The sequence below is a fragment of the Ammospiza caudacuta genome, chromosome Z, assembly GCF_027887145.1.
Source record: "Ammospiza caudacuta isolate bAmmCau1 chromosome Z, bAmmCau1.pri, whole genome shotgun sequence".
In the NCBI taxonomy this organism is placed as follows: Eukaryota; Metazoa; Chordata; class Aves; order Passeriformes; family Passerellidae; genus Ammospiza; species Ammospiza caudacuta.
Window position 1 is genome coordinate 84978845 of NC_080632.1, and position 25288 is coordinate 85004132.

At 42.9% G+C, this 25288-nt stretch overlaps 1 protein-coding gene across 1 annotated transcript in view; it reads left to right on the plus strand.

Annotated features, from left to right (window-relative positions):
• The first annotated feature begins 2668 nt into the window (after window positions 1-2668).
• LOC131570994 (urea transporter 2-like) overlaps window positions 2669-25288 on the plus strand; it is a 41891-nt gene continuing 19271 nt past the window's right edge. The window contains exon 1 of the mRNA XM_058823478.1: window positions 2669-2729. The gene's annotated coding sequence lies outside the window, so the exon portion shown is untranslated. The remainder of the gene's footprint in view (window positions 2730-25288) is intronic.

Below are 25288 nucleotides of genomic sequence, written 5' to 3' on the forward strand. Positions count from 1 at the left end.
ATGAAAAACTGTGAATCATGCAAAAAGCCCAGTGCTCATTTCACTGCCCTGCAGTTGTAGCACAAAGGCTTTCCAAGAGATAAATATTCCTATCGTGATGAGTGATCTTTGAGTCTGCAGCTACGTCCCTCCCTTGAAAAAGGAAGTGATGGAGTGCTGTTAGCACTGCCTTGTGCCCCTTTGATTTCAGCACTATAAATATTTCCCTTGTCACCGGTACTGGCCACAACAAGGACTGGCTAAGAAAAAAACCCTCTCTGGAAATCAAAAGAGCAGAAATCATAAGGAGTGGGTTTGGGCTTTGCAGTCCCCCCAGGACACAAAGAGCTTTGAGGGCCAGCTCCTAGGAAGAGTGGCCTGTTTAAAATCAAAACACTGATGTTTTTATCATTTCTTAGTCTTGAATTAATGAAGAAAGACAAGAGGAGAAAAGTAAATCTAACTAGGCTTTGAGTGGGACGTTGTCTTGAGATGATATATTCAAAGCTTTATTATAGAATCACAGAATGGTTTGGGATGGAGGGGACCTTAAAGATCACCCCATCAGGGACACCTTCCACTGTCCCAGGTTGCTCCAAGCCCCATCCAGCCTGGCCTTGGACACTTCCAGGGATTGGGCATGCAAAGTTTTTCACCATTCCTTCAAGGAAGAAAGAGGACGTGTGAATGAGAAAATGAGCTTGCATCATTGATGTTTCTTTCCTATATAAAGATATAAAACTGATGGGTTTTTTTAAAAATATCTTATTTTCTATTTTTATTATGTCTAGTGTAAAGCACTATCTGATGACAGAAAGCCTACTAAAGTGTAAGATAAGAAAAAGTAAAGTATCTGAAAGGGGAATTTTTGTTGAGTGTTTATACAACACCAGTGCTTAACCTTTGGTCTTCAGAAAACCTGTCTTAAAATTTAAATACTGGCACTTGAATTGATTCACACGGTCCTTACAAAACAGCTCAAAGATTATTCACTGAAAGTCTCAGCAAGGACAAGCAGAGAAATACTAGAACTGAAAATGAGAAAGCCTGTTGCTGAGGTTCTGTTTGTCAAAAGGATGCACAACAAGAATTTAGAAAACTTGTAACAGGAAGAAGGACAATTGCTGAAAAACCCTTATAGGTTACCTCTATACACTGCTTCTCCTAAATGTCATAAATAATTCAGAGGAGAGAAGCCAAGTTGCATCCCTTTCTATCTTGTCCTTTTCTAAGATAGAAAAGACTGTAAAGATTTCCATAAATAGCCATTTTCTGCATTAAAAGCTGCCTGTGGAGAATGTTTCTGCCCTGCTTTCCAAAGAAAACAAGGACTTACATGATCCAATTTATGTGCGTATCATCTCATCTCTTCGAGTCCTCTTGACAACTTTTGAACCTGTTTCAACAAAATTTGTTAGAATTGTACATGTTTCATGAAAATTTACTGCCTGGGGGAAGACAGGGACTTGATTAGTTGCACCAGACAGAACAAGAGAGGCTCCAGTTACCCTTTATCAAACTGTGGGGAATCTGTGTTGGGTGGAGACATTATTCATATCACAGCTATGGGAAAATCTCAAATTGGCACCCTAGTTTAACCAGAAAGTTCAAACCTGAGACACACATCCACAAGAAACATGGTTTTGTTAATTCTGCTGCTCATGGAACAGCTTGTTCCCACTTACATCTTTAGTTCAAGATATTAGCAAAGATGACACTTCTCCCATTAAAACTGCAGTTTCCAAAAGCCATCAGCTTTTGACAGCAAAAGGAAAAGAGAAAAAAGACTTTTAAAGACTTTCTAGATGTCTTTAAAAGGTGACTCTTCAGGACCATCTATGCAAACAAACTCCTCACACAAGCATATGTCTGTTTCATTGTGCTGAAATACGAGTGGAGAGAATTTGGGCCAGCAATCCAGAGCTCCTCTGAGTGCAGGCTGGGTGTGCTGTACACAAAGAAAGGCACCAAGGAGTTTGTGTGGACTCTGACAGATCCTTTCAAGTCCCAGCAGAAAGGGAATATTTTCTGTTCACCACCTAGGGGTGGAGATGCCAGAACATCACAGTGGTCCCAGCAACGGGGTCCTTTATCCCATGGGCCCTTGGTACTTCTCAAAGGTTTTTTGCATCTAGACAAGTTGTTGGTGTGTTGCCCTGTAAATACATTCACACTTTATTTACTGATGCCCAATAAAGCCTTTGGCGCTGTCCCCACAGCATCTTTCTCTATAAACTGAGATGGACTTAATGGGAGAACTATTAGATGGATTAGGAGCTGGTTGGATGTTTGCATCCAGAGGGTTGTGGTGAATGGCTCAGGGGTCCATCTGGGCACCAGAGTTATTGAATATCTTCATTAATGACACAGACAGAGGGATCCAGGGGCAGCCACAGCTGCTCTGGCCACCCTGGGCCAGGGCCTCACCATTCTCACATGGTAGAATTTCTTTCCAGCACCCAAGGACAGGTTGGACAGGGCTTGGAGCAACCTGGGACAGTGGAAGGTGTCCCTGCTCATAGTAGGGAAGTTTGGAACTGATGGTCTTTAAGGTCCATCCAACCCAAACCATTCTGTGACATTATTGTCCCGCTGTCACACTTGTTCTGTGGCTCTCCAGCATTTCAGACTCCTGTATCTCTTTGCTTTAGGAAGACGTGTCCAGGAGCCATCCCCAGTTACCAGCACACTGCAGGCTGCACCAGACAGGCTCAGCTCTGCAAGAGGACAGATCATCCCTCGTGTCCCTGGTGAGTTCAGGCTCCCTGAGTGTGTGTGGGTGTGTCTCCCTGTCCATGGAAGTCTCTCATCTGAGTATGTTATTCACCTCCCTGCTACGCCAGACCCTTTCATAGAGGCCAGAAACTCATTTAATTGGCAGGGAAGGCAGTTTATCCCAGCTGCCTTTCAAAGTGGTTTCTCAACCAGTGGTTCAGGGAAGCAGAACCAACCATATCCCTTCACTGGAGGACACCCTGGCAGACAGAACACAGGAGGATCCTTGGTGTTTGCAGCACCATGAACACATCCAGGCCACAGCAAGGCTCTCAGTCCACCCCGTAGCTCTGACAATCTCAAGGGTCACTTTCAGGATGTTGTAAGGAGCAACTACTCCCCCAAATTAAAACATATTTAGTTCCTTGCAGGATACAGGGGAAATGGGGTGGCAGAAGAGCTATGTCATAACTAAAAAGCCACCACTTCTCACTACAGCTACTACTCAGAGAGGGGAGAGTTGTGTGCACACATTGCCTGTAGTAGCAGAGCTTCACAGAATGACAAAATGGTTTTGGCTGGGACAGCTCCCACTGTCCCAGGCTGCTCCCAGCCCCATCCAGCCTGGCCTGGGGCACTGCCAGGGATCCAGGGGCAGCCACAGCTGCTCTGGGCACCCTGGGCCAGGGCCTGCCCACCCTCCCAGCCAGCAATTCCTAATTCCCAATGTGCCAAAATCTGTGCCTGCCCTCTGGCAGTGGGAGCCATTGCCTGGGTGCTGTCCCTGCCTGCCTTGTCCCCAGGGGCTGTGCAGCTCTCCTGGAGCCCCTGGAGGCCCTGGCAGGGGCTCTGAGGTGTCCCTGGAGCTTCTCTGGTGCAGCTGAACAGCCCCAGCTGTGCCAGGCTGGCTCCAGAGCAGAGGGGCTCCAGCCCTGGCAGCAGCTCCGTGGCCTCCTCTGCACTGGCTGCAGCAGCTCCAGCTCCTTGTGCTGCTGGAGCCAGGGCTGGGGCAGCTCTGCAGGTGGGCTCTCACCTGAGCCCAGGGGCACAGGGGCAGGATCCCCCTGCCCTGCTGCCCACGCTGGGGATCAGCCCAGGATTTGGTTTTCAGGGCTCAAGTGCACACTGGTGGGCAATGTTGAGCTTCTCTTGACATGGTTTAGTCTCTAAAAGGTAAAGCAGGGCATGAGCATGGAGGTTATTCCCTTCAGAATGGACTCCATGAGGGTGTAACCCACAGCCTTTCAGGAGAAATGGCTTCACCTCTTACAGCCAGTCCCTGAGGGATGCATATGGCCCCACTCAGTGAGATCCAGTCTGTGACTTGTAATGGTCACATCTGAATTGTGGATTATCTTAGGAAAGGCCATGCCCAGGGATTAATATAAATAATATATCACTGTAGCCCATCCCCCTCCCTCTCTATCAAATAACAAATTATCAATTCAAGAAGAGTCAAGAAGATTCTATTTAAATTACAAACAGCAAATATTGGCTTATTTTGAGCTAGTTGGTATGAATTAGCAATCACATTAAAATTTTCTTATTTTTTGGAAATACATTTCATCTGCCTTTGCATGATGGCAGCCAAGAAAATTTTGTTCAGATTTTCCAAGGTGATTCACTTCCTGGCTTCTAACAAACCTGGTAAATGTCAGGTGCCAAAAATTTCTTCAACAAGATTTTTGAGCTAGAATGAAAGTTCCATTCAAAAGAATAACTTTAATAATTGTTCATGCTACTGTTTTTCTATTTTGGGGTCTTCTTAAGAAGACTTCACAAGAAATAAATTATTTGGTTGATATCTTCAGTCCATTTTCAGACTCCCAGGGGAAATGTCAGATGCCATTTTGATTTTGAAGTTCATTTTGGGACATGAACCTCACAGTTGTTGATGTCCTGGTTTTTCCTATTCATTCCTTCCAACACTGCAGCACAGAGGCAACACTTGCAATGTTTTCAGTGTCTTTTTAACCCTTCTTAAGTGCCTTTTTTGAAAGCAATTTCACCAAAGGCCCTAATTTTTGGAATATGCTAGCTATCTTCCTCATGAAACAGATTTGCAAATTGGAATTCCAAACAGTAGGGTGCATAAAAAGCATCTGATTCCTTTTGTACCACTGATGGGCCTGAGAGGCAAAATCCTCCAAGTGTGGCAATAAAGCAGAGACAGCCAAAGCAGGTGAATTGTGGTCTGCAGGTGAATAAAGGTGACCTCACTGTAGAGAAAGGAGCAGCTTTGCCATTTCCCTTCCCAGTAAGAGCTGCAGAGCTCTGTGGGCTCTCTTTACAGATTCCATTGCCATGTGCACTCGGCTTATTAATTAAAACATATTCTTTACTGTTTTCAATACATTAAATTGAATGTGTCTAATGAATATCCAGCTGCACTCTTCTTTCTTTATACATAACAATTTAGAATCATAAATTGCACTCATTTCAAGCCAGGAACATTTTTCCCATTATATGGCTGCTGGTGATAATGTATCAGACAGCAATAATGATGCTTGATTTTCATAAGCTGCACTAAATGGTAAGTGCTCAGAGCTACATGTTTTGATTAGCAGACTAAGCAAACCATGACATGAGAATCCTTATTTACACTGACTACCGAGGATTTTTCCACAAGGTGATTTATTTAGGCAAAGGGACAGTTCAAGTGTGCCTGACCTGCCTTAACTGAGTTCTAGATCATCTCAAGCTGGACATCTGTGACACACAAAGCACTTGAGTGATTGTCCTATCTAAGCCAGATATGCAAAATCATATGCTGGAATTCATTATGTGCAAGATTTACCAGGAAAAATCAAGTCTATTTTGATGCTGTGTGTGTAGAAGTCCAATCATACGCAGAATATACTCTGGAGAGGCCTGTAGACAAGAGAAAATGTTTTTTGTCATAGATGTAGGTTTCTATGCTGTCCACTCCTTTTCCACGTCTCCTGCACCATCCTCTGCAGCAGCCCCGCGTCCCTCATGCCCTCCCTTCACCGCACAGCCACACTTCTTCCATTTCACAAGTGCGATCCCTTCCTGGCATGCTGAAAAAAGCAAACACACCCATGAGCGCCTTCCCTGGCTCGCTGTGCCTCGCTCCTTCAGCTCCATCTATTGACATCCTGAACACGGAGCGGCCGGGGCAGCAGCTCCCTCCCTGCTGCCCCTCTCACCGTCCTGTGTCAGCAGTGCCCCTGACACCCAGCCTCCGTGGGCTCAGGACAGCTGCTCAGGCAAGCTGGATGTTTATCTGGATATTAGTTCTTTGGGCTGTGACAGAGAGCTGTGATTTAGTTAAGAAAGCAGGATGCAAGCCGGCCAAAATGAAGGATTTTATTGATAGCATCGTTACCAGATTGCTTGGTCTGAAGGGTGTCCCAAAGCCTACAGGAGGCAATTAGTGCAAACTATAGAGAGGTGAAGAAATGAAGATGAAGGGATGTGTAGCCACATTAAATCTGAGGTCTTATTTGGCTCAAATTTACTGCTAGTGTTTGACCTTGATTGCCAAGTACTTTTTCACTTCAAGTATCTGTTAGCATCTTTCGCAGCTTTTCTGCGCTCGTGTTTGAAGGAGTGTGTCAGATCATCCCCATCTTACCTGGAATGGCACACACCCAAATAATTGATGGCAAGTAAGGCGACAACGGAGAGATTTCTCTTCCAGCAGTTGCATTGCTCCAGTCCATGCTGGGGAAATCATCTCTGGCTCCCTGGGCAGGCAGAGGTGGAGGTGGCAGTGGATGACTTCAGGGGGTTACTCTCAAACACTGAAATGATTCATACTTCTTAAATAACTTCTTGATCCCTGGTTGGAAGCAAAACGTGAAGTTTTAAATATCCTTTTGAAATAAGGACTGGGAAATTTTTCTCCAGCAATATACTTGGTTTAAATTTGGTTTGGTAAATAGTCCAAACTACTAGAAGTGCCTCTAAAAGCATTACTGGATATGAGTCTTGAGTGCTGATTGTATTCAGAAACACACATCTCTGCGGGTCTCCAAGCATTATTTGAACCCTCCCTGATGACAGACTGATGCTGGAAGTCACAGAGAAATAGGCATTTCCATCATCTCTGCTAGGAACACCTTGACAACAGACTCTCCATTCCTGTCACTTGTGGTTCCAGAAACTCGAGATGGAAGTGGAAGGGAAGGGGGAGATTAGAGGTATTTTGTTTCCTCCATCATAATGAAAGATTTTGTCAGATACATCCAGTACATTCAGAGACTGAGCAACACATCCATCATGGGGTTCTGAAGGGCAACATTACAGCTTTTATCTTCTCCCCAGCATATCTAAAGTTTATAAAGTAATTTGGCAAGCCTTTCTGAAGATAACCTGTCACCTGGAAGGTTTACAGCCCCACTTCTGCTCTGCACTACCCAAAGAGGGGAAGGAGGTGTACAAATCCATCCCAGTGAACTCAGCTGGGCTGAGGAGAGGTAGCACAGGGAACCAGCTTGGCTTGCAGCTTGCTGTATCTGATATGAGCTGTGAGAACTGATAGGATGTGATCCAGCTCAAGGCTCTGCAACAGCAGAGGCAAAAATTGCATACAGGCATTTTGGGAATGAGAGACAAAGCTAAGAGAGAAAGTCTTGTGGTGGATACCCTGGAGAACTGGATTTGCAGCTCCTCCTGCTGCCACTAAAAATTGGTACTGTTCCTATGAGAGCCTGACATCTCCTGGGAGCAGTTATAAGCCCAGACACCCCAGTCTCTCCCCAACAGCAATGTGAGCAGCCAGAGTCCAGCCAAAACCAAACAGACAGGTACCAATATCACACAGCCATCATGCCCACAGAGCATGCTGCTTCCAGCCATCTATTTTCTTTATATCTGGGCCCGTGGTGCCTGCAGCTTGGAACTGTTGTGCCTCTGCCCAGCACTTCCCTGCTCTGAATTGCTCCTCGAGCATGTAGCTGTGGGAGCCACATTTTATGCCAAGATGCTGCAGTCGATAGAGACATGTCCCCACCCTGGGCACTTGGACAAAGATTTTTACTCACTCTTGCAGTAATTTTTTGTTTTTAAAGATCAAGCAGAAAAGCAGTTCCAATGAGAAGGCTGGTGTGAGTAGGAAAAGAGGTAGGAAATGCTTGTTCTGCTGGAGGAAGCAGAGGCTGAGGACACGCAATGTCTTCTGTCTAGGAGAGATGTCCCAGGAGCGAGCAGCCCTCCTGGGCCCTGCTCCATAGAATGGTTTGGGTTGGAAGGCACCTTAAACCTGGCCCAATTCCACCCCCTGTCATGGGCAGGGACACCTTCCACTATCCCAGGCTGCTCCAAGCCCTGTCCAGCCTGGCCTTGAGCACTTCCAGGGATGGGGCAATCACAGCTCTTCAGGCAACCTATGCCAGGGCTTTGCCATCTTCACAGCCAAGAAATCCTTCCAATTATCCCATGTAACCCAGCCTTTATTCAGGGTGAAGCCATTCCCCCTTGTCCAAAGTCCATTTCCAGCACTCCTATGGTTCCTTTGGGTGCTTGAAGGCTGCAGTAAGATCACCCTGGAGCCTTCTCCTCTCCAGGCTGAACAGTAAGATATGGCTGTGGCCACAGCAACAGCCTGCCAAGGCAAGGCTTGGATACCTGCAGTCAGAAACACCAGATAAGGCTTGTCCTTTTAAATAGGTACAGGGTCCTGGGGCGCTTTCCAAGGCAAAAACCTCACAGCCCATGTGTTTGGTTGAAGTCCAAACCAAACTGCCTCTTTATACAAGTCATGAGGCTGTGGACTTGTTCTGCAGCCCCACGCTATTTCTGCATTTCTTCACACACATTTAAGCAACCAGTGCATAATCCCCACAGCTGCACATTTCCACTGTAAATTTACTGTCTAGTTCACTACCCCCTCCTTGCACACACACACACTCACACACATACACTCATGCACATATAACTGTGCTCAGTCTGTGCCAAGGCTGCAAAACCAATTCATAAACCACTTAAAATTAACACAGAAAATTTTACCCTCAGCCATCAAGTTTCTGAAGAGTGACAGACTTGGTTCAGGTACAACACAGGGGCAGAAATGGTTTAGATTTTCATGTAGAAATGAAAATGGGGTTTTGGGGTTTGCTTTGGTAGTGGGGAACATAGCAAATATTCCAGGAAGCTTCTATCAGAAAGTTATGCAAAACAACAACAATCATCTCACCAAGTTCCAAACCTTATCCTTCCCTTTCCCCCATCATCTCCAAGTTATTATCTGTTAGCCACATTTTTAAGCTGTAACAAAGAAAACAGAATAAAATCAATAGCTCTCTTTGCAGCTAGGAGGACAGAAATTTTCAGCTTCCCGGTGGGAAAACTGGTTCTTTCTTTCTTCCTTTCCTTCTAATTTTAAGCTTCACTTAAGGTTCAGTGATTGAACAAAAGCAGACAAAAAATATTGCAGTTATCTGACGTACAGAAGTGTAACATGAAGTCTGCTCATTATGGATAATATTTATGGCAGATCATAACGTTAAATTACAACTCAGCCGCCTCAGCCAGAAATTTGTAACACCACACATGTGCTTCTAATTAAGGGCTTTTGAAGTTGCCCTGGATATTTATTTTCAAGGGATTTAGTGCACTGAATGATTAAAGTTTGCTCTTGTTAGGAGTTCTGCAATCGAAAAAAAAATTAAGAGAGATTGCAACTGGACCTCAAACTAATATATACATTCATTTTTGCATGAGTGTATGCATGTACATCTGTTTATCTATTGCCATAAAAAAATAAAAACGTGTGTGTTAACATAGATAAAAAAATATATTAAAAGAGGGAGACAAAGGGCCCTTTGTTTCAAATGTGGTCCGAGTCCAAAATTTGTGACCGTAATTTTGTTTATAGGAAATCCTTTATAATGCTAGTTTAGTGTTTCCATATGGAATTCTCACAGGACTCTTTTCTCCCTCCCCCTCAACCCCCCCATGTCCCTCTTTTATTTGGATAAGGCAAGAGAAAAGTGAATGTACATTCCAAAGATGCATAGTCATTCCGGATCAAATTCAATGGATTCTGGCAGGAGTTGAAAAACACAGATGCAGTATTTTAGGTCTCCTGCTGTGCAGCCTCCAGCCATGAGTGTCTGGTTGAAGCACTTTGTAAAATCATGAAAACCCTATTAAATTCATGAAATATGATATACTGCATTTTCGAGCTAACTTTCCATTGAACTGTCCATGAAGATGGAATTTGGCTGGCCCGCTTTTGGTGCTCACACACACACACGCACACACACACACACACACATGTACACAGGCATCTCTGAGTGTGCATCCCTGCACACCAAGACACAGCCAGGAGCTCCTGCAGTCCTTTATCCTCTGCTTCTCCAGCTGAATCTTCCTCTCCAAACCAGCAGAGCCTGGATCAAAGCTCAGGAGTTCCCACCAAGCCTGCTCTGTCTTTGCACCACACGACTCACACAACGACCCCCAAAAATTAAAGAGGTCCTGATGTTTAGGCAGAGGGAAGCGAGCGTCCAACACAGCTGCCCCTCTTCCAACTTAAAACAAAATCCCTTGCTAGGAAACTGAAAGCAGCCCGATATTCTTACTTCATTTCCTATTGGGTTTCACATAATAAAATCATCATATGTTTAGGATTGGGTTTCCTTTCTCCTCTTCTAAATGAAAAAGTGGGAGCAGTCCCCTGAGGAGAAAGGTCTTGCTGTTAAAATTGTCCTCGAGACACGGGCAGTTGCGGCCCCTTGCATGACTGTGTGAGTGAGAAAAATATGTATTTTAGTAAAGCTGGCCTGGCCCTGCTTATTTATGTCTAGGCACCCACGTGGCTGAAAGCTGTAATAAGTTTAATGAGATGTGGCTGTACCTGAGCTCACCACGTGAGGTTTTCCTTACCTCCGCGAGAGGCAGACGGAGCTCTCCCATAAAATACGTTGTACTTCCAACTGTGTCTTTTATTCAAGGATCTGTAGGTACTTTGGAAACACTGAGATTCATATATGCTCAGGCCAGACAGGAGATTTGAGCATTCAGCCCATGTAACACTGACTGTAAACTTCATCCTGTAGCTGCTGTATTGAGCGCTGCAATGTTGAAGTCTTCATCCCAAAACTGAAGCTCAAGAGAAGAAGGATCCACTGCCTTCCCTGGTAGTTTGCTCCAACAGCTAATCAGTCCCCCTGTTAAAAACATTACCATGCAATAAATAAGCCTTGAGGTCTAGGAGGATCTAAGTTGTATGTCTGTGGTTAGGATTATCTACGGGAGTCTTAACTCTGAAGTTTTTAAGTACAAATAGTGATAATGTGCATCCTTCTCTGTCCATGGTCTCTACCAAGTTCTGCTCCACCAAATCCACAGGTAGTTTTTAAGATTCTGTGTGGAAATGGTGATGATATTTGAATATCTCTTCATAATTTTGGTACAAGGTTTCCCATTTTTGTTGTGTACATTTGCTGCCAGTAGATGATAGAAAGATGTAGGTTGGATGATTGTTAATTGTGTTCACATTTTCTGATGAACAGTGTTACTGCAAGCAGTAAATCGGTTCAAGACCAGAAATTGCTTTGCAAGTCAAATATCCAGAAATTTATCCGTGTAACTTTAAAATTCCAGATCCCTTTGGAATGGAAATAAAGGCTTAAATTTCAGGACAACAGTGCAAGCTTGACACATTTGCTGGCCTCAGATATGCCAAAACAGAGACAACAGGATGTCTGCTATTTCCCATTCCAAATAAGAAGGGAAAAGGAATGCCTAAAGTCCCTTAAGTACCCACTTTTTTTGGTATAAATAGTTTTGAACTTGAGCTTGTTTCAATATTGTTTGCGTAAGGGTTAAATGTCAATTCCCTTAGGTTTTGATTAGATTATTTACCTTCTGTAGGTGCCTTTATATCTCTATTTACTAAAAAGGGAAGTCTAGAGTAACTTATCTGGACCTCCATGTCTTTTTAGACATTTTTTTGGGGTGAGAATCGCTTCTTTTTTCCTTACAAAAACACATTGAAATAAAGACATTTGCCCAAGTCTTGCTACAGCAGTAATTGTCTAAGAACATAAACAAAAATGGGTGTATCAGAGATATGACTTTTTTGTTGATGAGGTTAGACTGTGTTATAATTCTATATCACGTACCAGCTAAGCTTTTTTACGTCTTTAAATGTCATTGATATTATGATTCATAATACAGTGCTCTGTGGTCTTCCAATTTCCTTTAAAAACTGAATCATACATTTGCAGACACTGAAGAAACATTAATTAGCAGGGTTTGTGTTAACAGACATCTTGAGAGGATTAATGTGCAAAAATTAGATAACCAAGTGCATGCCATTAAGGCTTAAAGTGCTACTCCTGCTGTGTCATGTGAACATTTTATGTGGAAAAACACCTGTATTCTCCATCATGCAGCAAAATAATGGGGGACTTAATAAGCTTTACTAATTCAATATATAAAGTGGCAGCTACAGGAAGTGTGTATTTACTGGAAAGGAAGATTGTTTAAAAGAAACAGACAGAAATGGCCTGGGAATATTTTACTGGATATCTGTGACGGTGTTCACAGGGGTCTGAGGATGAGGGAAGAGACGAGGATCTGACTCCATGTTTCAGAAGGCTGATTTATTATTTTATTATATATATTATTTTAAAACTATACTAAAAGAATAGAAGAAAGGATTTCATCAGAAGGCTAGCTAAGAATAGAAAAAGGAAGAATGAATAATAAAGGTTTGTGTCTCTGACAGAGAGTCTGAGCCAGCTGACTGTGATTGGCCATTAATTAGAAACATCCAACATGGGCCAATCACAGATGCACCTGTTACATTCCACAGCAGCAGATAACCATTGTTTACATTTTGTTCCTGAGGCCTCTCAGCTTCTCAGGAGGAAAAATCCTAAAAAATCTTTTCTGAAAGGATTTTTCAGAAAATATCATAGCTACAGATATCCAGTGAGCAAGCTGAGTGAAAATAAAATTTGGTATGCTATTGGCATAGCCTCCACACTCCAGCTCCAGCCCTTGCTGGTTGGAGCCATCATCACAGGGTGCACATCCCCTTTGATGGGGACACATCTCTTGCAGGGATACCCTTGGTGGCAGCAACCAGTGTCCATGCCTTGAGTCCCTGTTATTCCAAAGCCCCCTGACACAGGAGGGAACATGAACCAGCGGTGACAAAAGGATGCCTGGTGCCCTCATTTCCATCTCTGATCAAGATGTCACATCCTGCCTTGCAGTGCCAGAGCTCCCAAATTCCCCAGTCGTGTGAGCCAGCTCAGACCAGAGCCTCATGAGCATGGATTTACAGGTTGTTTCCAGAGATGTCATGGAGGCGAGGAACACAATCCACAGAACTCACAGAGGACTTTAACCCTGTTATTCTTTACTTACACAACAAAGCTTACAAAAGGTCATGGGCCTGTTGGAGCAAGTCTGGCAGAGGGTGACAAAGATTCTCTGCTCTGGAGCCAGCCTGGCACAGCTTGGGGTGCTCACCCACACAAGAGAAGCTCCAGGCACACCTCAGAGCCCCTGCCAGGGCCTCCAGGGGCTCCAGGAGAGCTGCACAGCCCCTGGGGACAAGGCAGGCAGGGACAGGAAAAGAAGATTGTAGAGTCCACGTTCCTGGAGATGTTCAAGGTCAGGCTGTATGGGGTTCTGAGTAACCTGGTCTAGTGGAAAATGTCCCTGCCCAAGGCAGGGGTGGAATTGCATGGTCTCCAAGGTCCCTCCCAATCCAAACCATTCTGTGATTCCAGGATTCAAAAGTAAACAGAAAGTCCCCCAAGAAAGAACAGATTACACACACTTCTGCAACTAAATTCTCTCCTCATTTCTGTATGATTTAAATTTGGATCAAAGTCTCTTTGAGGAACCAGGATGCTCCTTACCTCTGGAAAGGCTATATCTTGGTTCTGCATTCATGAAGTGTACTGCAGACCACCCAGCTCCATGACCAACACAGAAAATTTTACCACCATGCAAATAACAGTACCTGATAGAACATTATCATTAGGATTGGCAGCAATAGCCAAATAGCTTCATAAATTTTCATTTCTGTACCCACAGCTATTCATTGTTTCAAATTCCATTTAAGCAGCTTTTGGATCACAATTTTTCTTCCTGCTCTCCAACAGCAGTAAGACTGTGTAAAGAGAAACATTCTGCTTATTGCTGAAATGCAATTAAATGCTTTATCTGCCACACAAGGTACCAGATCCCAAATCCTTCCCTGCTGCCCAAGGCAAAACTCCAAGAGAGTTCAAAACAACCATATCATTACTGGCAACCATATCAGTACTACACATCAGAAGGGTGTTTGCCATGGAGTAAAAGGGATGGCATGGTTCAACAGTTATTTCCTAAAATTCCCATTTAGAACATTTATAAGGTAAAATGCTAGTTTTTCAAAATACGATTCCCCATCCACTTGTAAATCCCAGTAAACAAAAAACAAAACAAAACAAACAAAAAAAAAAAAAAAAACAAAAACAAAAACACCAAAACCCTACAACCCCCCCCTATTTTAAATTAATCTGAACTTTCTTGCTGGTGTTCTATTTTTAGATGTTGAACTTGTGTTAGCTGTTCTAACAAGCTTATATTCTTCAGTATTATTATTCTTACTATTCATTCTTAACATTATTCTTACTATTCATATTGGGCTCCTTTTGGAAGCCTTAATAATATATCCCACTAGGCCACATGTTCCCAGTCCAAAAAGATGGCTCTGCTCCAAAATAGTTTGGGATAGAAACATGGAACAAAGGAAAAGTTTGATACAGACAAACATGTAAAAACATGAACACAACACAAGGCCAACCTGGTCAGCTGAGCAGGCCGGAGCTCAGCACACCAGAAACTGCTACCAAATGTTATTGTTCACACCACTGGGCTGATTTCATTCAGTTCACTTATTCCTAACAAGGAAATTATTCTCACCACCATGGCTCCAATTTCCCAGTGAGCCTGGAAGAAGACTGGGAGAACAAGAGAAAGTAGGAAGGAACTGATTAACATCAAATTCCTGAAAGCTCTAGAACAGACTTTACATTGAAATACCCAGGGAGAAACACAGCTGGCTCTTGGATGCAGAAAGGGTTTGTCTGTGGGGTTATAAACTGGATTTATGGGTGGCAACCAGGAGGAGGACTTGGTATCCCAACTTGTTGTGTGTATACAGCATAAATGTTAGCTTTAGATCCAAAGGAGAAAAATTGCATAGACGTATGTTTCAGAACAGCAAAATTATACTAAGAAAATAAAAGCCATTGAAAAAAATCTATACACATTAAAAAAAATTACAGAGAACAGAGGCCGCACATTACTAAAAAGTACCAGTTAATTTTATCAAAGATTCATCACAGAGGTTGGAAGAGACATTCAAGATCAGATAGTCCCACCATCAATCAACACCATAATCACCCTAAAATCCAGATGCCCCTTGAACAGCTCCAGAGATGGTGACTCCACCACCTCCTTGGATAACTCATTCCAATGCTTGACCACTCTTGCAGTGAAAATGTTTTTTCTAATATGGGTCTGAACTTGCTCTGGCAGGACTTAAAGCCTTTTCCTCTCATCCTTTCACTTTGGACATGGCAGCTGAGGCTGACTCTTACTTCATTCTATCCTCCTGTCAGGGAGTTGTAGAGAGGGAGAAGGTGTCCCCTGAGCCTCCTTTTCTCCTGACTAAACACCTCCAGCTCCCTTGGCTGCTCCTCATGAGACATTTCATCTAGACCTTCTCACCCACAAGCTTGTGAACAGCAATTGCACTTGTACTGCAGATATACAAATTAAACTCCTATTTTCTATCTCCAGCTCCTGGGACATGTTCAAGGCCAGGTTGGATGAGACTTGGAGCAACCTGGGATAGTGGAAGGTGTCCCTGACCATGGCAGGGGGTGGAATGAGAGGATCTTTAAGGTCCCTTCCAACCCAAAACATCCTGTGATTCTGTGATTCTGAAATAGACACGCTTCTGTTTGGTGCTTTGAAAGATTCCCAATAAGAACCAGCTACACCTACAGGTCTCACAGTGTGTTTGGGAATATGAATCAGTTAAGATCCACAGTGACAATCAGTGGCTAAAATCTGCTTAGCTCCCAAAAACCCTGTGAGGCAGAGACCCTCACACTGGAGCCCCTGAAGTCAAGGGGAAGTGTTCAAAATGAATTCAGTAGGGTTTGCACACAGCTCACAGGGATTTGATTTCTAGGGCTGTTGATCTGTTGCCTTCCATGAGCACTAATTTTCCTCACATATCTTTCAATGTAGTTCAGCTATCTCTTGGATAATTTCAAATCTGCCAAGTCAGATGGATGTGTTGCATGCCCTGGTCCATAAAAATGAAAGGCCAGCTATTAATTGGCTTTGCCTTCAATTTAGTGACTTTGGAAAAGTCCTTCTTGCAGTCACAACATTTTATTTATCGAGAGATATATTCAGATCTATTTATTCCAACAACAAAATTGTCTGGTTTGCTGCCATTTATTTTATAAAAGAGATAATAAAAATGTAATGAGTATGGAGATTCAAAAGTGGAAATGACACAAAGAAAGCAATAATCATTAAAATAAAAATATAAACAAGTCTATAAACCAAAGCCTCAAGACATTTGCCATGTATAATGTAACTTTTATACCTCTTACTTCATAATGCATAAGTTTACAAGAAAATTAATTTAATGCTTTTACTAACCTTACTCAACCCCAATCAAGTAATAGGTAGCAAGAAAAACAATTATATGCACACAGAGTAAGCTTTCATTTAGTTCAAGTGGTGATTCAAGTATTTCAATAGCATAATAAAGACCTGAAATCTATTTAACCAATGGCAATACCCTGAAAATCAGTTTTTCACTAGAGACTCCTTGGATATTTAAATCCACATAAACTTCAGAGCTGTTATGGGATACTTATCGGTACCGACCTCTATAAATTTCATCAGGTACTTCAGTCATGATACAGAAATAAACTCTATACACAGGAGGAACAGAGCTTATGGCCAAAACATGCTGTCAATAACAGCATGGAAAGGAGAGGAGAGGATCTCGGGTCCCAGTCTGAGAGGGCAGGAGGAAAGGACTGACACCCATCAGCCCACCCTGGTAGGATCACCCACAGCAGAGGGTTTGGCCATGGCAGCTCACACCACCGGCCCAACCCATCCCTGGAAGTGTTCAGTGCCAGGTTGGACAGGGCTTGGAGTAACCTGGACTAGTGGAAGCTGTTCCTGCCCATGGCAGGAGGTGGAACAGGATGGTCTTTGAGGTCCTTTTCAGCCCAAACCATTCTGTGATTCTGTGATCAGAGCTGAGGCCTGCTTGGGCTGGCAAATCCTCACCTTGCCATCCATGTGACATCATGACACCTCCCGTGAAGCTGGAAGGGGTTGTCAGAACAAAAGCAAAGGGCTGAAAAGCTCTTTAAACCTTCATCTCTCTCGCTGAGGTCCTGCCCCAAGCTCCCAGCAGTGTGATTCCCATTTCACTGCAGAGGGAAAGGCTGAATCGTAGAGGTATTGAAGTGGTAGGTTAAAATTGGGGCATTTAGTCCTTACATCTACTCAGAGATAATTGGCTTAATTTTCCCTGTTGTGAGGCCTTCCTGCCTCCTGCTGCCTTCAAAAGACATCAGACTGCACACACACAGATTAGAAAATAGCACTGACTGTTAAAATGTTTGATTACAGATATTTCCATAATCACAAGAAAACATGTCAGACTTAAATGATCCTACTCTTAGGCTCCCCACCTGTAAAACATGAAACAAGGCACTTCATCCACCTTTCCAAAGCAATGACAGGGTTATTTCTAGAGCTGACTGAGTCTTTAGGCAATGGAAGAACCATGCTCAGAAAGTGGAGGGATAAGTAAGTAAATGCTGCAAAAAATATTTTAAGAGGCTTTCAGAAGCAGGAAGAGTTTCTCTGTACTGATTAATCCCTAAAAGTTTTCCTCCCATTGAGGTCAGTGACATGGCTGAGATATCCATGGTCACATAAAGATTGCAATTCTCTAAGCAGCTTTGTGGGTAGTCAAAGGCAAGATCTACAAACCAGTCGTTATCACAATTCATATCAATCACTTTTAAAACTGATGGAAAGATGAAAGCTTCGGCTCAGTAGGTGGCCTGTTCCAGAGCCTGATCCAGAGAGGACAACAGAGCAATCCATGTGTGCCTTGACTTCAGCAGGGCTTGGACAGGGACTTCATGTCTTTGAGTTACAAAGGTTGGAGCTTTGGACAGACACTGATGGACAACCAACCACACTGGGAACAGAGATTTCAGGAGCTCATATTACTGCAGGAAAGCAAGAACTTAATGCAGGTCTGATAAAACAATAATGTTTCCTTCAGCCACCCTCATCTTCAGCTCAACCAACAAGCACAACATTCTTCCACGTTTGGCTGGAAGACTAGGAGAAGTATTTTCTGACCAAGTCGCATCCCAGCTGCCAGCAGAGGTGGAGCAGCTCATTGTGCCTGGGACGGGGGTCAGGGAGAGGCAGCTGCCAGGCTGGATGATGTTTTGGCAGGCTGAATGCAGCCCACAGGTCGTTGTCCTCTGCCTCATGCACGTCCATTCTCCAATGAGTCAAAATTCCCTTGCACCAAGGGAAGAAACAAGGCAGAAACAGCAGTGCCCAAGGTCCCCTCACACCATCCCGTGTGTCTGGCTGTGAATGACTGCTGAACTTCAAAATTAATTCTCTTTTCCACATTCTCAGCTTCTTAAACTTTTACGACCTAAAATACTGATGTGTCCCATTACCTCAACCAGCTTGTTGATATGTCAGTTGGCAAACTGGATGCAAATGTTTCTTCTCCTTTCCCTACCATGTCCAAACCATACAGTTACACCATGCTGAACTCACATAAACTCCCAACTGTGTTTATTTCAGAGCTGTAAAGCTGATTTGACTGTTTAAATTGATACAAGGAAATAGAAACAAATCGCTTTACAGCCTCCAAGTTGGCTTCTGCTGCCCAAACATCCTTTTTTCTGCCTCAGGCTTCAACAATTCTCCACCAAATGGATCTGAGCACAAGTCATGTAGATGAGTTATTCCTAGCACATGTATTTTAGGGGGTTTTATACTCAGATATTTTTTTCCTTCATTTCAATTCCAAATATCTGGTTTTCCTTAATCATTCATATCCTTATTAAGGACCTTGCCAATGTCCATTTAAAACAAATGATGACTTCTTGAATGGGTCAGACCATCCAGAAAGCTACGACTTTTTCCTCCAATAAAATCTATAATGAGAACTGTGTGAATAACTCTTTTTTGTTGTTGTTTAATGCTTGAACTGAAAAACTAAAAAAAAAAAAAATTAGTATAGAATGAGTCTTAAAACTGTTTCATTTTTCTCAAAGGAATGACAACAAGCACAAAAACACAATAAATGTTTTATTGCAGTACTTTTCTCCTTTGAAAAATTATCATTGAATTTAGCTAAACTAGGCTTTAATACATGCAGACTGTAACTCTTTTATCTTCCCTTTCTGCGTTTGATCTTTTTTTATTTTCTTCTGACAAAGTACTCTGCTAAACACAGCTGTTACTTCTGGATGTGGAGTGACCTGAAACTGCTTTTTTAGCAATAAAAGGCATCTTTCTCTCTAAAATTATTCTTTTATATCCAAAGACAGAAAGAGATCTAACCTTTTCCTCTCTTATACAGCAAAACTAAGTATTTACTCATGGTGGGGCATTGGAATCAGCCATGGGATTTGACTTGTGCTGCAGCCATGGAAAACATAACCATGGCACAGAAGTGACATATCTAATGCTAAGGGCAAAATTATTTGAAGTGAGTTTCTTCAGTGACTATGTCACCACAGCATTTCAGCTCTTCCTGGAAACACAGGAAATCCCAGAGCAGCCTTGTGGAGAGGTATTTTGGTTCACAGCAAGGAGCCTGGGGTGCATCCCAAGCATAACCTCACCTCAGATGAGGTTCAGACTAAAGGACTTAAAGCAAGTAGAAGTAGCCCTTGGCTCTTCCCTTCGCATCAGGAAAGCTTCAGCCAAACCCCTGGCTTTCCAAATCAACTTTTCATGACCTCCAAACTAATCCCAACCTTTGTACTGGACTCGGTACAACTGGCAAATTTATATTGTAAGCCTCATTAAGCCTCCTTCGGTCTCATAAATCCTATATTACCCAAGAACTGGCTATGCAGAAAGCACTCAGGGTCACACAAGACTAAGAGTGTGGCATTTAAATAACTCACACTAGTTAGATGCTTCCTCTACATAACTGGAAGCCTTCATTGAAACAAAATGTTGCATTTTGAGCATTACAATAGAACCCGGCTCTAAACCTAACCTTGGCTGCAGATAAGGCACATCCCTCAGGGTGAAAATTTACTGTGAGTAAAACGAGCTGATGCAAACTCCGTGTTTTCCTTCACTGCTGTGCCAAAGTTCAGCAGCAAGGTTCTGCAATGCATCTTTCAAATCCTGTAAAAATAACTCGTACTAATAATACAGAGAATTAAAAAGGCATAAAGCACATCAAGAGGCTAGAGCTTAAAGTATTCACAGTGATATCTGCATCACAGGATTTGCAAACTTGAAAATAGCTCTGTAGTCACCAGTTTCACAGAGGTTGTCCCTGATCTAAGGGCAGGAATACACACCAAGAAAAAATTCAGAATAAGGCAACCAAATCTACTCAGAGCAGCACACAGTTTTTTTCTATGTGTGAACAAAATTCAACCCTAACCATCATTCTGCAGCAAATCATTTAATATTCATAATCCCACCTGAACACTATCTTGTTACAGGCTCCTACTACTAAACAAAAAGTAGCAATACTTTTTTTAAAAAAGCCTGTACAAATTGGCCTGAACCAATTCTACAACTCTGGTATTTTTTTTAATTTAAAAAAAACTTCAACAAATAAATTTAAATTTTGAAGTCCTAATACCTACCTCCATGTTCTTCCAAATCATTTTGCACCTGCGGCTGACTCCCAGCCTCAGGCTGTGTACTCAGCTCAGCCTCAAGGTCATCCCCAAATTCGTTCACCTACCCAGCTGTGAGAGTGAACCCAGTGTTACTCTCACACACAGGGTAAAATTGGGAGTACCTTACTCAGAGACACCAATACCACATTTCCACCTCTTTTCCACTGGAAGAATTAGCTGTTAATTGCAGAAATTGGCTACGACTTTTTCTCCAATTCCTAATTTCAAAGAGTCCCTATATCCCATTCCCTCCTTTTCTCCCCTCTGGAAGAGCCAAACCTTGATCTGCCCCTGGGTCTCCAAGCTCAATTTGAGCACATCTCCAAGCCTTGTGTGGGGAATTCACAGCGCTCACACTTGTAAATGATACACAGAAGGAGATCTGGCAAAACACTCTTTCTTTTTTGCTTGCCTTTCCTTTCCTCATGAACATGGGCATTTCACCTAAAATATTTGATTTCATAGATTTTAGTCCCATTTATCCCCCATAGAATGGGCACTAATTCCCATTCCCAATGCTAGATGTGCACAGGGCATCCACTGGCCTCAGCTGCCACCACAGCCATGAGAAACTGGTAAAAAATGCCCTCTGTACAAAAGTAAATAAACCAATACACTGGGATGTGCTGTGCTGAAGTTCACAAATCTTAACCCTGAGACTGTTTCTAAATGCATAATTCAGTCAGTCTCCAGAAGACAAAAGGCAGATTTTGGTCTGAGTTGAAGTTCTTTACCAGAAACATGTTTGGAAAGAGGAGACAGCACCACCTGCACTGGTGGGTAAGGCTGAACCTTAGACAGCACCTGACACAACTTTAGACAGCCTCAGAATGAGCCAGCAATGTCCCCAGTCACCCTGCAGCCACAGGGCACATTTACATGTGACATTGTAGATAAGTAATATTAGCTTCTAAAAAAATTAAAGCAAAATTAAGCATTTTGAAATATGTATATTATTTATATATATATATAAAATAGCCATTTTAATATCTTTTGGTTGTTAGAAATATTTGTAAAAGAACATGGCTGCTCTGCACACTCCTTCAAAATCCTCAGCAAAAGGAAGAGCAAGAGAAACCTTGCTCCATCCTGCAGTAAACAAGTCCACACTTGCAAATAGCACTAGAAACATTTTTTATGTACAGCAACAAGAATCCAGAGTAGCTCCACTGAGACTGATGGATATGACCCTTCTCTCACTTATATAAGAGATATTTTATTAACTATAGAGGAATAAAACCTGAGATGACAGCCAGACTCTATCACATTTTTTAGCTGCAGCCCTCACTCCTCTCCATCTCTCCCATCTTAGGTCTAATGAAAAGACCATGAACGTTTTAGGGGAATCCCTTGCATTGCACTTCTGAAAGACATAAAGCCATTTTTGCAGTGCGCAATTGCCAATCCCATGGCACAGGAGCAGATAAGATGCCACAGGGTGTGGAGACAACAATTAAATTAAAGAATCCTTGAAAAGTTTGATTTAGAAGGCACCTTAAAGGTATTTTAGTTCCAATCCCCCTGTTGTGGACAGGGGCACCTTCTGCTGGACCAGGCTGCTCCAAGCCCCATCCTGAGAATCCTGCAACGTGCCACCACACCACACCATTTTATTCCAATAACTCTGGAGCCAGCAGCTTGGGAAATTTGTCCTGTCGTTTACAATCTTTGAAGTGCAAACTTCAGGCTCACACAGAACAGAGAGCAGAAGTGATGTCTGTGTTTTCAGGTGAGCAAAGCTGCAGACTTCAAAGGTTCTGCACTAGTCTGTGAAGCCTCTTAAAGATTGTCACCTGAGTTTATCAAAAGCTGGCAGAAAACGCATCCATACATCCAGATAAATGCATTCTTTGATCTGAGTGATAAAAACAACTGTTTTTCTTCATGTAAACTCCTTTTTTGTAAATGTTTATGAACTGTGGGAAATTATGTCTCTGCCAGAATTTAAAATAAAGTGATTCAATGGGTTTGCCTTACACTTACCATTCATTATGCTCACAAACATTGCAGGAATCCCAATGGAGTTTTCAAGGAAGGTTCACGATGTTGTAGTTACCAGGGAAACACATGATAAATTGTTCTTATCTGAAAAAGAAAATCCCCATTAACTTTCTATTAAGGAGCAAGCAAATGTGAACTATATGGAGAAATGCCTTTACGGTTTCCATATTAAAATGCTGAGTGCTTTGTCCCAAGATTAACCAAATAATGGCCATGCTCTGACATTTCAATCCACTGTGAACAGCACCTAGCACTTTACAGTCTGTGGTTTACCATGCATTCCTAAAGACAGCCCAGTATTCAGCTGGATCAGCCCAGGAACAGCAGACACCATGTGATTGTGTTTGCAGTTAAAATATTTACAAGCAAAGCTTTGCTAAGCTAAGCTAAGAGAAAAAAAAGCAATGTATTTCACACCAAATTGAAGGGGTTTTGCCAGCTCCCCAAGGCTTGTACAGGATATCCAACCCCAGATGAAAAGCTTAAAGGTTTAACAACAGGGTAATTTTGCATAGAATAAATAAGGTTTCTCAGTGTATGTTAACATCAGCCATTTGGTCATGGAGTACAGGTGTTGCAGACCACCAATCACCTGTCTGCAGAGCACTGATGGAGTCATAGATGATCCACCCCTGCCTTGCCCTTTGTGCTCCCTGGCATGATGAAACCACATGGCACAACCACAGAGAAAACCAGAAAAAATTCCTTGTTCAAAGCCCTCTTTGAGCTCTTGCAGTCTGGGTGGGCAGCTGAGGCAGGAATCATCACCCTTAACCAGTGCCCCTCTGACAGAGCTAATGTCCCTGCCATCCTTTGGTCACTCCCCAGCTTTTGAGACTGACCACAAGACTGCCTCCAACCTTACTGCAGCATGAGCGGGCTGCCTAAAATCACCTTCAGCAGAAGCTAAATTAAATCTGCCTTCTTCCATACTAAAATGTCCTAAGGCACATTTCCTTCCCTGTCCTCTCTTTCACACCCATCAGTTAGAGTATCTCAGCCTGGCAGAAGGTAGCCCTCAACAAAGAACAGTAATTTCTCTGGCAGCTCCAAACTGATTCACATTTGGCTGCCCATGTCTGTCACACTCAAGCCTCACAGAGCAAGACCCTGAATCACTACAGCGAGTTAAAAGGATTTATTCTCGTTTAAGAGGTCACCTCTGAATTGATGAGAGACATTCAGTAGCTGACTTGCCCAAGTTTTCACTGTGAATTAATAAGAAAGCAGAGACATTGTCCAGTTCCTTGCTGCATTATTCCCATCTCTCTCCTCGCTGGATTAAAGAAGGCATTCATTTCACTGGAGCTCATGTTTGGATGCCTAAGCTTTGCACCACAGGAGAGGATCTTTAGAAATGCTTCTGACAAGTAGAGGCAGCTTTGTGGGATGTGGGAGTTAATTTTTTCCTCCTGATGACACAGGGCAGTGACTGGTTCTGAAAATGAAGACAGGCAGCTCACAGTCAGTGTGGAGGAGAAAGACAGGGAAACATCAAAGCGAAACTCAGGAAGATGCTGACACAACAAGGCAGGTGTGACCATTAGGACAGATCCTGTGCTGAAGGAAAAGAGATAGGACAGGACAAGAGGACACAGGAATTCTTCATGGAAAGGGCTGCTAAACATTGGAGTCCCCAGCACTGGAGGTGCCCAAGGAAAAACTGGACATGGTACTCTGGTCTGGGTGACAAGGTGGGGATTGCTCAAAGTTTGAACTTGATGATCTTGGAGGTTTTTTCCAACCTTTATGATTCAATGAAAGAAAATGCAAGGTTTAGATACAGCCTGAAAATGAGGCTCTAGACCAGCATGAACTGAAGGTGGGTGACAGCAGAGAGAAACAGGAGAAAAGGTGGGACAGGGAAGGGACAGTGAGCCCAGGAGCACTACTGGCAGGGCTTTTCCTTGACATATCTGCAGGTCCATTCCTGCTCCAGATCAGACAGGATATCTCACACTCCCTGTCCCCTCTCTTGCAAGAAAAGGCTGATCCTGGTGATGGTCACATATCTAAGGGCAAAATGCTCTAGGGAAGGAGGGATATTGGGTTCTCTCTGAAGGCAGAACACACATCCAACCTCCCTTCCTAGCTGTCAGGTCACCTGGCTGGTTTCTCATAATATCCAGAGGCACAACTTTAGTTGAATGTTTGAGATCACACAGCTTCACACCACAGATTTAGCCCTCACTGTAAATCAGTGTCAGCAGGATGCAAAATAATGGAACAAAAGTCTCATTTTAGTCTGTTGACCTGTTTTCTTTTTCCTTGCCTTATTTTTACTTTTACTGCTCTGCTTCTTAAATCTATTCCTAGAACAAGCAAACCCTTTTTGTTTCCATTTGCAAAGGATTAAAAAAAAGAAAAAAAAAAAAAAGGAGTGAGACTCACAAACACAAAAAGCCAAAAAGAAACAGAGGAGAGGTATGTGTTATTGGACAAGTGTTTAATTTATGGAACTTGGCCGGCAGAACAAGAGTTTGAATTGTACTTCAATAACTGGAGCTCTTAGAATAAATGTGGCTTGTAAAATTGTTTTACAGTCTGCTTTGCAGAACAGCCAACACCTCATGGAAACCTTTGAAAAACATTCTGTTTAGAAGCTACAGTTTTTATATTTCATATTTTCTCTATTTGTTTTCCCCTCTGGT